This window comes from Anser brachyrhynchus (assembly GCF_964034855.1).
Source record: "Anser brachyrhynchus genome assembly, chromosome: 19".
Classification (NCBI taxonomy): Eukaryota; Metazoa; Chordata; class Aves; order Anseriformes; family Anatidae; genus Anser; species Anser brachyrhynchus.
The window spans coordinates 927,518-941,746 of NC_137712.1; positions in this window are offsets into that span (position 1 = coordinate 927,518).

Here is a 14,229-nt window from a genome sequence, read left to right on the forward strand (position 1 = left end):
GCTCCCCTGAGCGCAGCCCGGGCACCCCCCGCACCATGCCCACAGCTGCCCCAGCCAGGGGTCGGCTCTCTGGGAGCTGTCACGCCGCAGCCCCCGGGGGAGCACTTCAAAAGCCAGCGATAAGACGGAGCACAAGGCCCCGACACCACGGTGGGCGAGGCAGCGGCTGTGCTGGGCGACCTGGGCACACGCAGCCACATCCCAAGCACACCAGTTCCGGTGCCGAGCTGCTGCTCACTTGCACGGGGAAGGGATGGGGCTGCAGCACCCGGCCCGGGAGCAGCTTGCCCTGGAGGGGTGGCAGCACGGCGCAGGAGGTGCACCTGACGGCGCACAGACAGAGGGACGGGGGCCAGGCAGGGCCAAGAGGCTCCAGGTCCCTCCACAGAGCAGAGCACGCTCCGATGTTTTCTGTTTGGCTCGGGACACTCAACAAAAACCTGTAAATACTTGGGGATTCTTAAGGATAGTTAAGTAGCAAACTATCTGTCGATAATAAAATTTGCTTGCTTCTCACAGATATCCAATTTGCCTACTATCCACAGAAAGGAATTGGGTGTCTGCTTCCTAAATTGTTTTAATCTCTGGCAAAGAGCGCTTCTGGCAGAGTTCCTCAGCTGGAAAATAGGAAATGAGTTAGAAACAGTAGACAAACGTGAATAATATGGAGCTTAAGATGTTTGATCTTGAGAAGTGAAGTTTCAATAGATTCCCCAAATCACCTGTGTATGACAGCTCTGGGGAGATAAGAGCCTTCCTGGGGAGGGACGGGGCCGCAGAGCACCGGGAGCGCGCGGGGCAGGCAGGGTCACAGCTGGCACCCAGGGGCCTGCAATAGGGTAGGTGGGGACGTGTCCCCTGGGGGCAGGGGACACAGTGCCACTTGGCCGGGGGGAGAACAGCGCTGGGACTAAAACAGCACCACGGGCTGCAGGAGCTGGCGCAAGCTTTAATGGAAGTCATCGGGTGTTTAAGCACCCCGCTGGTTTGCCCCCCCCCGACGCTGGCGGCACACTCGGCTGCCGGACATCCCAATGGAGCCATCGCGGGGCCAGGAACCCCTGCACCTGCCTGCATGTCCTTGCTGTCAGACTGCATCTGTGCTTTTCTCTTTACAAATGTTTTCTTGATAGATCTTCAAACATTTTTTCTCAATAGTCCTCCCGAAAGGACTTCAAGAAATCTTAAAATCCTGAGGAAAAAAAAAATATAACCTTCCGTTTATCTCCTGATAGATAGGCTCTTTCTTTTGTAACACTGCTAATAACATTCATGTCACTGTGACACTAATTGAACTTTCCTATGCAAAGAGGAAAAAAAAAAAAAAAGTTGCCCACCACAAAGGGAAGTAATTTCTACTGCAACATCCTCCCCAGGCCAGAGCTGGGCCTGTGCCCCGGGCTCCAGGCCATACAGGAGACTGCACAGGCATCCACACACCGTGAAAACACAAGCTCACCGCTGAAAAACTGCTCTGTGCCTTTTCCTGTCACAGGGCAGAGGAATCCTCTGGAGCTAGCATGTAATCTTCAGAATGGATACCATCTTTCTTGTTATTATAATCACCTTCTCTGCGAGGACGGTGCTCTCAGCACATGTGAGCGCTGCAAGTGCTGGCCTGAACAATAAAGGAAATGCTCTTTTCCATTGCACTAAGTGAAACAATTCAAACCAGGAAAATCTTGATAAAAGTTTAATTAGGAAAACTGACTCCATCTGTAACATATCCCCATTCTCCCCATGTATTAACCCTTTTGCCATAAATCTGCCACCCTTGAAGAAACCTGCCTTCCTCACAAAACCTACTCAGGGTTCACATTATTTTAATCAGTTAGAGGGGTTTAATACATTATTGATTTTTAGGAGAATTGAAAAAGCTCCCGTATTAAGTCCAGGTTGCTTATTCTTTCTGTATATGACATTCAGGTACTTGTGAAAAATTATACCAATTATGAAATCAGCCATTTACTGCTTCAAAGTGCAATCAGTTGTCACACTGGAAAGCACTTGCTCCTGAATATTATTAGTTGGGCTATGTGCACAGGAAAGTGCTGAGAGGAAAGACTTTAACCAAAGGGCAATTGCATGAAATTTACTTAGAAATAGCTATTTATCACCCTTGGATTTCCTACTGTTCAAATCCACTGCAGACACTTTATGGAATGAAACAGCCATCTCACCAACGTAACTCAGCCAACTGAGGGGGTTTTTTCCTCACTGACATTAAATGAAAAATTTAGAAGTCATTGTAACAGCTTAAAGATGCATTATCCTTTTTGATGTGCAATTTTAGCTTCATATCAAAAGCCATATAAAATAACCCCCGCACAAACACAAAAAAGGAACTTTTAAAAGTTTTATGACATGTAGTTCATCTTACCTTTTATGCATCTAACAGGCACCGTTTCTCCTGCTGTTCTCAGAGACCACTGTATGATTACCACTATGGGGGAGAAAATATTGCCATAGTAGCAGCAAAACCAACTGAAGGAAGGATTAGTCTCTGGAGTCTGGGAAATAGAGGGGGAGAAGCTGAGCACCACAATGCCAGCAAATTCCTCTGAAGCAAGAGAGCTGTGGGATTGCAGGAGAGCTACCCATTAGAGGAGCCTGCAGTTGTGTCACAAACCGCCACCATTAATGGGTTTTGCTGCAGGCAATGAAGTGAGAGGGAACATAAATTAAAGAGGGTACATTCAAGAGAAATTTCTAGCTCAGTAAAGATGTCCTGTCTGCTTGTTTTCCAGAGTGGACAAGAATTTTAGAAGGCAAGGTCAACTTCTTTTTCTCCAAGTAGGAATGGAGGTGGCAAACCTGGGAGTGCTGGCGCAGCACCATTAATGTGCAGGTCCTTGATTGCTGATAAATGTAACTAACGTTCTCATCTCCCCTTGCACAGTTCTTCCTTTCCTAATTTCTCAAGGTAAAGTACACAATAGGAATAAAATAACTGGATAATTTCCATGCTGGAAGTGTGGTCAGGGGGACAACGGTGAATCTGGACACAGGGCCTGGCCTCACTCCACCCTCCATGGGAATACAAATAACCAGAACTCGGCTCCTGACCAACAGCATGAGCAGAGCGAAGCACCAGCACCTCCGAGCATGCACACAGTAGCAACACCCAAACCAGCCCAAGGATTTGGACACTGTGCAGGATGCTTCCCATCAGCAAGTCTCCACCAGCTTCTCTGGGGAGGACTGAGCGCGTGGATGAGGGAGCTGCTGATCCTCCCCTAAGCAGCAATCAGATGTCCTGCCAGGAGGTCAGGGACCCGTGCTGGGCACTTGCTGTTTGTGTGAACTGTGCCGGAGGGGCCGGGAACCCACACGGGATCGCCCCTGCTGCCTGACCAGGCAGCCACACGCTTCTGCTTGCTGCAGCTTGCACAGGTGAATTCAAATGGAGCTTTCCACTAGCACACTCACTCCTGGGTGGGAAACACTTCTCATATGTTTTAAAAGCAGTTAACCTTGGTCCCCAAAGCATCCAGACCTGTTTCCAACAGAGCCTGGGTACGGACCATTTTCACTTCAGAAGTGAAACCTATAATTATGGAGATGGCTTGTAGTTTGTGTTATTTGCCCCAGTGAAATCCCATGCTCCAAAAAACAGGCAATTTCAGAATTATTCTATTCTAGAACTTCAGGACCAAATTAAGAAAATGGAAAGGGGTTGCTGAAGTTAGCTACCTTCCATATTGCCTTCAGCACAGCACGGGTGCCCTAGATGTCTAAGATGCAGCATGTTACAAAATGCACAGACGATAAAATCTTAACAAGTGATATAGACCAAAATCTAATAGCCTGTTTCACAGCACAGAAATAATGAAAAAAAAAAAAAACCACTATATTTTAACTTAGCAAAAGGATTGTTATACCATTTAATTTAATAAATAGTAAAGTATTTATAAATGAACTGTTTCACAAAGTGTTACCAATTTCTTTATACACAATAATATGATTTGCACAAGCATTTGTCCTTGAGGCAATAGAAATTTTCTTTGCAAATCAATCCTTACAAGGATTGTAATTAGTATCCGCTAAGGCAGCTAGCAGTACCTGTAGCTGTATTTCTCCCATAAATGCCCTGATTGCTGCAAGCTCTCACACAAAGCTAACGACACAGAAGGAAAATGCACATGTCGTCTAGACTATTCATTTTAATCAGGCAAGAGTGATTTTTTGTGGCCCATTTGATATGACTTTTACACAAGATACAACCTCACTCCACAGGGGCTGGTGGAAAAGGTCAACACTGCTGTATGAGAATACATTTAAAGAAGGAGTTTAGAAAAGCAAAAACTACAGATCAGGATCAGCATTGTTTGGACAGAGCAGCAGGTGTTGCATCATCTAACTAGCGATTTCTGAGAAACTGAAAACACTATTATTTTCTTTTAAATGCTCAAAAATGAAAAGACTAGAGACTAGGACTCATTTTGTGTCAGCTTCCTTTGGTTCAGGCTACAGGGCCAGGGGCTGCCAGGCCCAGCTCTGGACCCCGGCTACTGACAGCTGCTCGGGTCTCGGGCTCTGACCCTCTGCCTAACCCCCAATGTTGAGCACAACCCCACCCGTGAATGGTGCGAGGTGCCCAGCGGGTCGGGGTCAGGACACGGTGCTCGGGGTGCAGCGCCTGGGAGCAGGGAGCAACAAGTGCTGCCCCACCTGCCTGGAGCAGCACGTGGCCACGCCGGCTTCCCTGCGCTCAGATCAATGTTTGCAGGCTGTCATTACTACATGGAAACGTGAGCCCTTTGGTCCTTTAAATGCAGGCGTAAGTCAGCAGCCCAAGGACTGCCCTGTCTTCAGGGAGATTTTCCTGGAGAGCTCCAGAGCCTTCAGTTGCGCTGTAAATTCCACCAAATAGCACAGCAGGAGCTGTATTATTCCATGAATAGGGTCTAAAATTCCAGCTTTAGGTCCAAGTTTCGGTATGAATCATGCCATTCATCATCTTTACCCACAGACATTCCATTTGCTGCCCCCCAATGCGGCAGGAGGGGCCCGGGCTGACACACTTTGTGTTTTTTCCCCCTCCTCCAAACAGGGAAGAGGCCAAGCGTCAGCAAGATCATTGATCTCAAGTGTTTGCCTGTCCTCCTGAGCAAGAAGAAGGTTAATTTATCACAGGATGAAGAAAACCCAATCTTTAAATTCCCCACTTGCTCTTAATTAAGCAAAATTCTACAATGCTTGCTAAGCCTTGCTCTGAGGGCCTGGCTGCAGTGGCTCCACCGCCAAGTCCAGGCAGTCAGCCTCCCAGGCAGAGACCCATCAAGTGGGACAAAACCAGCACCCCCTCTGCTGCCAGCTGCCCAAACACCTGGGACAAGAGGGGCCAGGTCTACCTGGGTGCATGGCTCTAACCCCACACCAGATCAGCTCCTGGGCACTTGCATCTGGTCCACAGTGCAGTCTCCAAAATGCAAAAGTCTAGACAGAAAAGTGTATTTAGAGCAAAGTGGCACATTACAAATAACGTGTCTGCTGTCCATAGAGAAAGTACAGCCCCAAACCCAACAAGCTGCAGGGTCTCCAGCCTCTGTCTTCAGAATGACAGAGCAACGCAATGGATGCCGGATGCCCTGTCTGCAATGGGAAGCAGCAGCCACACAGAGTTAGGGAATTAATGCTGCTGCCAGGAGGGCTACCCACTATGCCAGCTTAATCAAGGTCTGTGAACTGGGTGCCTCCTCCTCCTGTGTCCTGTGAGCTCTGGACAGAGTAATGCTGAAGCACATGCCATGAGCTACACGGAGGAGGCAGGCCCGTGTTGTGGAGTCATGCTGCAGAGCACCAAAGCCCAGCATGGGGATGTTTTGGGCATCAGTTGGGCCCCAGGCACCATGTAACTGCTTCAGACACTTCTGAGACCCTGGCTCAGCCCAGCTGCCATGGCTGCGCCCAGAGGGCAGGGCCCTGTCTCTGGCACAGAGCACAATGCCAAAAAGGGAGCTGACGAATGGAGACATCACGCAGGCATTCCCTGCAGCCCCTCTGGGGGCCAAAGCACCCCATGCCCAATGATGGGCAGCCCCTGCACACTCATCCCCCTGGTTCCACGGCTCCAGGTGTGGCTGCACCGGGCACTGCAGAGAGCCAGGACAGGCACGTCCATCACAAACCCATCTGCCTGGAGATTCCCTTGTCATGCTCCAAGAGGTGTGATGGGAAGATTAATCTTAATAATGACTGTCCGCAGCTAGCCTGGGCCAGCCCAGGCTGCCCCCCCGGCCAGGACACGTGTGCGGCCCCCACGCACTGAGCCCCTGCCAGCACAGGGCTGCTCTGGCCACAGAGAAAACCCTTGGGCAGCTGCTGGGCCCTGCAGCGCCTGGGGGCTTCTCCCTCCTGTCCGCAGAGGGAACAAAGTGAGGACAGTAATGCAGCACGCTCAGGCAACACCAGTGAGGCTCTGCCTCCCACGGAGCCGTTGTGCTGGCATTAAACAGACAAGACAAGCTTGCAGTCAGTTAACAGCCAAAAAATAATGAAGGAACAAGTCAGCAGAGCAAAGCCGAGTCACCCAGACCAGCCAAGTGGAGAATTTAATTTCTTGCTGGTTCCCCAGCAGCGAAACATCTCTGTGCTGCAGCCCACATGTGCCGACAGCCCTGACCCAGCGACCACCACCGCTCCACGGCCGCGGGGCCAGGCCCAGCTGCCCGGTCCTCACGCCCCAGAGCAGGGCTCTGTCCTCAGAGGCACGGGGAAGTGGCTCTGCCTGGTGCAGGGCAAGTGAGGGTGGCATTTCCCCATCACTGCACAGCTCGGACTTCATTTCTGGGCTAAGCACTCAAGGCAGCACACTGGAGACCAAGGCTCTGGGAGCACTTTCAGACCAATAACACAATAACCAAGGCAGTAAAGGGCTGCAGACACCCGGCCTCACACCGGGCCGCAGGAGGGCACAGGGGCTCCAACACCACGGGCCCGTGGCTGCCACCTGGGAGCAGCAGCAGGGGCTGGAGCCTGCGGGGCCTGCTTGTTTCTCCTCCACTCCTGACGCCACCAGCATCTCTTCCGTCTGCAGAGAGGGTGAGAGCTCGCAGGAAGATGAACCGTAAAGAGACCCTGATGCCAACAGAGCTGCCCAGACCCATTTTGGTCTCCGTCCATTTGGGTCCTTTTCCTTTGTTCCCAAAAAACACTTCTGGGAACTCACCCCTGGTGTCAGCATCTGTGCGGAGTGCTAGCAGACAAGTTTGGAGAAACAGTCAGGGTCTGAGACAGCCCCAACAATAAGACACACAGAAGTGAAGGGGATAAATCAGCTGCCAGGGGGTAGACACATTGCCCCTGGTGCAGGCAGGCGCAGAGGTGCCCATCGCCTTAGCTGTTGTACTCGGGGCAGAAGTACGGGGGCTGAGCTGTGAGCCGGCTGGGAGCTGGCTTCAGTTTCGCCCCCATGTTCCAGCATGTGGAAGAGTTTACTTGGTTTCTGTTTCTTTCTCCACATTATTTCAAGTGCAGCCTTGGTAGAATGAAAACAAACAGAACTACTTATGCCCACGATCATCAGGTACCACAGCTTGCCCAGATATGCATTTCTTTGGGCTAATGCACAACTTTCAGGTTCATCTCAGGAAACATTTGGGTTTACTTTTGTGAAAAGAAAAGAGGCAAAGTTCTGAGTGTAACTGACCGACCTTTCTAAAGCAGTAGCAGAGGACTGTCAGGCTGAAGCCTGTAACGACTCAGCTAAGGAAGGTTAATGAAGGCTGCAGCTAACCAGGCTTCCCCTGGGACCAGGCCCCCAGCCAGCACCCAGGTGCCCCCCGCAGACCCGTGCCAGCACCACAAGCTGCTGCAGGGCGCCTGGAGCCCCGCGGTGCCCAGAGGTTGTCGTCCTCCCTGCTCCCACCAGGCTGGTGTCAGGCGCTGCCAGGGGGAGCAGCACAGCAGGGGGACTGCACCCCGCATGGCTGCTGTGCTGCAGGGGACAGAGCCGGCCCCAGCCCGAAGCCAGCAGCGCAGCGCAGGTGCTGAGCAGAGGACAGTGGCCCCAGGGCACAGAAAGGAGCTGTGCTCTTTGCAGCCTGAAGACAGCACCTGGGTGAAGTGACATGGTAACAAATGGGCTGAACCAGCCTGTTTCTGCCTGGGAGAAATCATGCAACAATTTTCAGCTCCACACAAGCATTTACAGCCAAGTTATAAACTCCCGTAAAATGCTGACAGACCCTTAGCTACAGCCGTGCTAGCAGGTGCCCCCATAATGAATGTGTTGAATGACCTACCAAGCAAAGTCATTGAGGCAAAAAGCATTGCGGTCATTCAACAAACAATTAGAGAGCATCCTGGTGGGGATGGCATACTAACAAGGGAAGAAGCCAGGAAGAGCTGAGTAAGCATCCTGCCTTACCCCCAAATTCCTCCTCTTCCCAGCCTGGGCTCTGATCTATAGCATGACTCACTGGAGCTCCAATAAAGCTTTGGAGATTGTTATGCTAAATGAGAAAAAAAGTAATTGCCTTTCCCCACTTCTAGAACTCCAGATATATAACTTGGAGAAATATAATTAGCTGCTAACTTCAAAGATGCATTGGAATTTTTGTAATGGGCATTGAGACCCTGTATTAAAAAAGCTGAAAGAAAAATGATACACTCCTTCTTGTAAATGGAATGAGACTTAAAGGTTTTAATTAGGATTCTCTATGCATCTGCAGCTAGGAAGACAGGAAAAATACCCTTGTAGTACCTTACTGTTTGAAAAACATACACTGAGTTGCTGCAGAAATAATTAAGAAGAGTGACAGATTTTTGTCCTATAAGCATTTTAATAATGATGTATTATTAAAAATAAGCTGGTATTTTCAGTCTATTTGAACTAAAGTGATTTCAACCAAAGGAAGCTCTCGGCATCAAAGACACGGGGCACTCATCTATTTTGAGCCGTCTGACTCAAGGGAAGGGAGGGTGTCCACAGCAGCTACCAAAAAAAAAAAAAAAAAAAGCATTATGCACAAAGAGGCATAATGCACCTGCTTACAATGCTTCTTTGCATCCCCAAGCTTTGATTTTAAAACGTGCACTCAGAAGTTTCTCGGAGTCTCTTGCTTAGCCATTGGGACTCTCCTATACCTTCTCATAGGAGTGGCCTTTTTTTCTAGGAAATTGCCCATGTTTCATAAAGCAAGTTACATACTAGGGCTATATACAAAGAAAAAAAACAGGAAAGCTTGTTTTAGAGCCAACACTAAAAAGAAGATAGTTAAGTGCTCATGTACCTCTCAAAGAGAGAGGAAGAGCTATGGAAAAGGATCATTTCAGGCAGCCAGGAAACGAGGTCAGGACCTTCATTCTCCTTGAGAAGAAGCTAGAAAAAAAGTCCATAAAGGGCTCCACAAGCCTCTCAGGGCATATCTCAGCTATAGAGGGGCTGGAAGAGAGCCACAGTATTGGGAGAAAAAGATTCTCTTTTCATAGCACACTGAGAACACCTCCATTACCTCCTTTACCTGCACCCCACAAAACCCTGATGGCTGCAGCTGAACGATTTTGGCTGCTTCTAGACTATGCTAGCATAGCGCAAGAAGAAGCTGATGCTACACAGTTACAAGACAGAAAGAGAAACAAGCGTTTAGTATATATTATCCTCTAAACCTCTACCCACTGGAAAACATCATACGCTTGCTTTGCAGTAGGACCTCCTAGCCTAGAAAGCTTTGCAAGAGACTTAGAGCAGTCTCCGTTCAACCCTCCAGCCCCAGCCCCTGCTTCCAGCGCTGCTGGCCCCCGGAGCACACAGCTGCCTACCTAGGAGGGTGCTCAGCAGCCATCACCCAGCTGGGCAGCCGTGAGGCCTTTTGACTCAGAAGCCCTACCCTGATGTGGGGTCAGCCCCATAAGTGTGGGGCTGAGGGGGTGCCCTGCATGTTGGGGGTGAGGTGTGTGGGGGGAGCTGGAGCTGATTGTGTTCCTGGGGGCTCCTAGTAACTGCATGGTGCTGACAAAAGGGCAAAGTCTCTTCCGGATTTTAGATCTCCTTTAAGCTCTAGCTAGTCCATAGGGGAAAAAAAGAGTCATAAAGGTTAAATGTAGCTAGTGTTTTGTGAAATCCGTGCCTTGGGTAACTTTCAGGAGAAAAGACAGCGCTTAGGTTTAGGGAGGATAGACTCAGTTTTCTTGCATCAGTGTAGGAAAAGCATTCAGTCTCTGGACTCCTCTGCTGCTGCAGTTCTGATCCTCCTTCCAATATGCCTATGTTGAACTACAGAACAAAACTTGCTTTCCTCTGCGGCTCAACTTTTAATGAATCTTTTTCCTTTTAGACTTCATGTAGGCTAATTCTTGATTTACTGCCTAGGTGTTAGCAGCAAGAGCACATCAGTCATCTAAGTGCTAGCTGGCTTGACTCAAGCAGCAGAGAAGCACTGACATTCTTCCATGGCTTGAGGAAGGAGCTCTGAACCACTGGCTTGCAGAGATTATTTCTGTGCCTACATCAGGAGAAGCAGAAGGCATTTCTGTCACTTAATTTATTTACAAACAAGCCAGAGTGGCTGAAGAATGCTGATGTATTACTTGCTGTATCCAATCCTCACTGTATTTTCAGACCTGGAGAAGGGACTCAGTCTTCGGGGAGCAGCTAAGTTCATTAGCTGGCAAGGGAAGGGAAGTTTCTTGTGAGATCTCACCTGTGTGAATCCAAGAGGAAACAGAACAGCAAATTCCTCTCAGCTAATTATAAAGCTGCCAGCTCAATAACAAATTGGTACTGGGAAGCCAAGCTATGGGAGCCGAAGCCCTCAAAGTTCAGAGTGTTCTTCATGCAGGGTGCTCACAAGGGATGGCCCTGGTGGCCTGCGGGGTCCTGGTGGGAGGGCAGCTCTGCTCTGCTCCTGCCCCCCTGGCAGGGCCCGGAGTGTCTCCTGGTAGTGGGTGGCTTGTTCTTTGATCTTGTGGATTTTAACTTACCTCATGTTTGGCCACTTCTTGGTCTGGGCCTTGATGATTTGTTGATAAACCGTGATATTTGCTGCTGCCTTTAATGAGCTGTTGTGGTGCAGGCTGACCACTTGTGCTCTTGCAGGCAGGGATGGGGCTTTGCTGGGAGAAAGAGGGGCTGGAAACATTCGTGGGGAGCAAGGGGATTGCTGCTCTTTGGCAAGCTTGAGCTGCTCTTTCCTTTTTAAGGAGAATTCCAGGTACAGAATTTCTAGCATGAAATAATGAATTCCTGCTTCATGTGTGCCTTGCATAATACTAACCGCAAGCTCTTCTCTAATCTGAGCTACACAGGAGCTCATCACCACATAGCTCAAGAAATCCTTTATTGTGTATGCATGGGCAAGCACATTATAAATACAGAACTTGGCAATAACTCCCAGCCCGCTGACAGCTCGGCAGAGGCAGGGCGCTGCGTGTGCACCGGGGCTGCTCGCGCCTCCGCAGCAGCACCACGAGTGGGGGGCGGCTCCTACCCTGCTCCCCCGGCCCAGCTGCGTGCTGGAGCTTTTCTGCATGAAACCCAATTTTGTTCCATGTTCCACACTTGCCTGTTAAAGAGCAAAGGAAGAAAAGGGTTTATTTTAAGAAATCGCTGTGCTGGCTTCCAAGCATTGTTACACTGCTTGCATCCTCGTGTCTCAAACTTGAGATTTGTGGCCTTTATCCATCTGCGTGGCTGTGGGTCCATAGGGCAGTTTTTCCAGAGCACCTCTCTTGTTTCCTGCCCACACCCACGTGGCCCATCTTTGCCCTTTCCGTGCTGCTAACCGCTGGGAAGCAGCGTGGAGTCGCAGCACAGCGCTGCCCACCAAGCCCTTGGTGCACCACGGTCCTGTGCTGGTGCTTCTATTTCCAGCAGGGCTGTAGCGACCTGTTCAGCGATCTGCTGAACAAATGGCCTTAAGCACAGCAGCTCACTGCTTTGTACCCGTAGGCTCATGCTTAATCACAAGCCTGAATGCATCCATTAGGCTTGCTCTGAAACTGCTGCCACCAACACGCCCGTGCAAAACGTCAAACTTTTGTTGGCGGCTGGAGGTGTGTGGGGACCGGGGCAGCACAGGGCCTGGGACTGATGGTGTGAGTGTCCAGGCTCTGGGAGCTGCGCCCTGTTTGCCCCACTGCCCAGCGTATGCCGACATGCGATGCTGAAACACGAGGGGGATGCTGGGGGGGCAGGCTGGCACACGGGCTCTGCTACCTGGGGTCAGTGCAGCTCGCCATGCCAGCCTCCATTTTTAACATCGCCATGGCTCTGCTCAGCATTAAATGCTTTTGTTTATATTGGTCTTAATTGTGCTTGATTAATGGTATGACTGCTCTTCAAGATTCCTGTTCACTTGTCACCTGTGTGGAGGGCTTGGTAGGGTGGAGCAAGGCAGGAGCCAGGGGCAGATGGTGTTCTGGGGGGCACAGGGCCCAGATTGCTAAGTCTAATCCCCATGAAGCCCTATAATCCCCTTTGAAAAAGGGACGATGATTCTGTGCCACAGCACTGGAAGCCAGGAGGCCAGCGGCAGCTCGGCCAGCGCTGCCCTGGAGGTGCGGTGATGCTGCGTGCAGCCCCAGGCTGTGCGCGGGGCGGCTGCTGCCGTCCTGCACCTCCTGAGCTGGCTCATGAAACCTGTCTGGTCGAATAGCTGCCGAGTGGCTCCCCAAAGGAGGATTTTGCACCAGTATGGGAGGAAGCGAGTTCCTGACAGCGCTGGCAAAGAGCTGTTGTCCATCTGTGTGTGCCGTGCAGAGGACACGATGCTGAGCACTGGTAATACAATTTATTTCCACTAGTGAGTGAATTGCCCATAATTCATGACAAGTAGAGCCTCGAGTGATGATGAAGGTCAGCCCATCAGATGTGGAAATAAATTGTATCCCATTACAGTGTCCTATTAGGGGTCTATTTATAGCAGGGTTTTGCAAACTCGAGGAAGTTTGCAAAATCTTGGGGTGGGATTTTTCCTTGTTCCTTTGCTGGTGGGGGCGAGTGCCATGGGGTGCAAGAGCTGGCTCCTCAGGTACATGGCAGCGTTGCTCCGGCTGGGACCGAGGCTGTGGGCTCCCCACCACCTCCCAGATCCCCGGGAGGGTGCAGCAGCCCCCGCCCCGAGGAGGGCGCAGCAGTGCCTGGAGGGGCTGCAGCTGCATTCAAGGTGCCCTTCAGCAAAGGCAGCAGTTCAGTATGTCTCACGGGAGAGCAGCTGCAGCAAACGGGTGTTTCAAAGCAAAGATGAGGCAGCTGCTGCTGCTGTGACAGCAAATTCTAAAACCTCCCATACGAGGACAAGAAATAAACTCAGATGTAGAGAAACCCCTGTTAGTCAACTGCTTGTTGCAGTGAGGTGCTGAGCCCTAGGCCAGGGGTTTCATGGGGAGCTGGGGCTGAGGCACAGTGGGGCCTCCAGGGGTTGGGGAGGTTGGGTGGAAACCTTGCCATTTTGGTGAGGCCGGCTGTCAGCTGTAGAGAATGCTGCTACACTTGCACGCTGGCAGCGCCGCTGATTTCTGCAGACGGAGACGCAGTGCCTCTCTCTTGTATTTACCCCTTCTATTTACCATGCCACCGTAATCCCCGGTTGATAGATAATGTGCAAAATGTGGTTTGCCATGGAAACAGAGCTGTAGTTCTTTACATTTTTTTTAAAGATTAATATTTCTCAGCTTGGCTTCATTATTCTGATATTAAAAATCATTAGTTATGTACCATTTCACAACCTTTGCAGGCCACACTATGCCTTTTGTGAGCCCAACCTTTCCAATAGGCAAAATAAAGCAAGCCCCATAGAATTAGCGGGGCACACTGAAAGCATCTGGTGAAACCTCAGCTGCAAAGTCCTCTTTTCAGCACCTCTGTCACCACAGAGGGGACAACGCTTTGGTGTTTCTGACAGTATTCTGGAAGAGAAAAAGAGGAGCTGCTTCTAAAATCCTGCACACGGGTATGTAAGTAGGGTTGCTTCTTACCGTGGAATCCCAGATCTACAGGAGTAAGCTGCAGAGATCATTTTCAAAACCCCTTAAATGCAAGAGAATCTCATCACTGGTAAATAAGAGAAGTTAGGTTTTAATGTTGTCCTCGATCTCCTTGAGAAATATTTGAACCTCCAAAGGATTTGGGACAGATGAAAATTGGTGTGAATTAAATTGCCTCATTCTGCAGAAGAGCACGGTTTGGGGAAAGGACTGCCAGCTATGAAGTAAAACTTTTCTTTTAACAAAACTGTTTTAATTTAGATGGCTATGGAGAGGAAGCATATTTATTTGTACAGAAGT